Genomic DNA, 2,203 nt, shown 5'->3' with positions numbered 1-2,203 from the left:
CTGTTAGTTTTGTAACTTTAGGAAAAACAAATGTGTATTTAATTCTACAGTAACATAGTTAAATAATTGTATTTTTTATGGTGGTGAATGTACTGAGGTGATATTATGGATTTAAATCTCCTCTCACATTTTTAAATATCCTTGGCTCCATTACTCCGAGCTTCCTTTGAAACATTACATGGGTATTCAGATGACAGCTCTCTCAAGTTACCTCCACCTTTTGTTTGACCTTTTCAGGAGAAGATACTACATTAATTGAGACAATGGGAAAAGTTGAAATATGGCTTATTCGAACCTATTGGGATTTTTAATTTCCTCATCCATTTTTGCCACATTTTGACTTTGTTGGAGGGCTCCACTGCAAACCTGCTAAACCCTTGCCAAAGGTAATCCTATTATTGTTTGTTTTGTATTTTCCCTTAAAAGGATTCTGAGTTCTTCATTCAGAATGCTTGACTAAGGAAAAAAGATGTAGGAAGTAGGGTAAAGTGACCTGCAAATTAGAAATTCATATATTTCCATTCCACCACAAATATCTATCACGACAGACTAAAGTGAGCTACCTATGAGGCTTTGAGAATATGATCTGATAAAGCCTTTATTATCCAACACATAAGAAAGTACCAGTCACTCATTCAAAGAATATTTTTATAATTACTACCATATTCTAAGTGAGCTAGATGCTGGTTGGACATGCCGATAAACTAAACAGATATGGTTTTTGCCCACCCCAAACCCCATCCACCACACATACACCTTGTATTTTATTGCTTACTTATATTTTATTACTTTTGTTGAGAACTGAGTAATAAAAATAAAGTGTGAAGCATATTATCATAAGGAAAGACCAAAATGGCAAGAGAGCACCTAGCAGAGATCATATAAAGTAACCCAAAGTCGTGGATAATTAAGCTGAAACGTGTATGGGAATAGGTAGAAGAGGTGAGGGAAATGGGAACACAAAAAGAAAGCAGCTAGACTAGTAATGGCAGTTCCCAAGGACTCCTAGTCAAGCATGAATAGGAATAAAGAGGTAGGTGATGTAGGAGAGATTAGTTGGAATCCATAGGGGTTTGAAACATCTTTCAAGGGCATTGGGGAGCCAGTGGAAAGCATTAAGCCAGGGAGAGATATGATCAGATTTCTTTCCCTTAAGAAGCACTTACTGGATTGGATTGTGGAGGAGGAAAACTGTGGAGTGCCACACCCCTTAGGAGTCAGTTGCAGGAGATCCATCACCAGATCATGGGAAAGTGGACCAAAATGTCATAGAGTGAGGACTATTCCTCTATAACAGTACCAACGTCATATGATTGCTTGTATGGAAAATATTAGTTACTGTTGTTATTGGGTGCTGTCGAATCCTCTCCGATTCATAACAACCTTGTGTCCAACAGAACAAAACACTGACCAGCCCTGTGCCATCCTCACAATCCTTGCAATACCTGAGCCCATAGTTGCAGCCACTGTGTTAGTCCACCTTGTTGAGGGCCTTCGCTTTTTCATTGACCCTACACTTTCCAAGCATGATATCCTTCTCCAGGGAATGGTTCTTTCTGACAACATGACCAAAGTAGGTGAGACTAAGTTTCCCCATTCTCGTTTTCAAGGAACGTTTTGGCTGCACTTCTTCAAGATAGATTTCTTAGCTCTTTTAGTATTCCATAGTACTCTCAACATTCTTCTCCAACAACACCACTCAAAAGCATCAACTCTTCTTCGGTCTTCTTTATTCATTATCCAGCTCTCACACGAATAAGAGGTGATTGAAAATATCATGGCTTGGGTTAGGTGCACCATAGTCTCGAGGAGACAACTTTGCACTTCATCACTTGAAAGAGGTCTTTTGCAGCAGATTTGCCCAATGTAATACACTGTCTGATGTCTTGACTGCTGCTTCTATTGGTGTTAATTGAAGAACCAAGTAATATGAAGTCCCTGACAACTTCAATCTTTTCTCCATTTATCATGATGCTGTTTATTGATCCAGTTGTGAGGATTTTGTTTCTTTTATATTGAGGTGTAATCCATACAGCAGATTGTAGTTTTCAATTTTCATCAGTAAGTGCTTCAAGTCATCCTCACTTTCAGCAAGCAAAGTTGTGTCATCTGTATATCACAGGTTGTTAATGAGTCTTCCTCCAATCCTGATGCCATGTTCTTCTTCATATAATCCAGCTTCTCAGATTATTTGCTCAGCATA

General features: G+C 38.5%; 1 pseudogene; it reads left to right on the top strand.

The window, feature by feature from the left end:
• Positions 1–251: 251 nt before the first annotated feature.
• Positions 252–2,203, top strand: part of LOC103198598 — a 23,024-nt pseudogene continuing 21,072 nt past the window's right edge.

Source organism: Orycteropus afer, unplaced genomic scaffold, assembly GCF_000298275.1.
Source record: "Orycteropus afer afer isolate SDZICR_OR568_19922 unplaced genomic scaffold, OryAfe1.0 scaffold00098, whole genome shotgun sequence".
Lineage (NCBI taxonomy): Eukaryota > Metazoa > Chordata > Mammalia > Tubulidentata > Orycteropodidae > Orycteropus > Orycteropus afer.
This window is presented reverse-complemented; position numbering and strand designations above follow the sequence as displayed.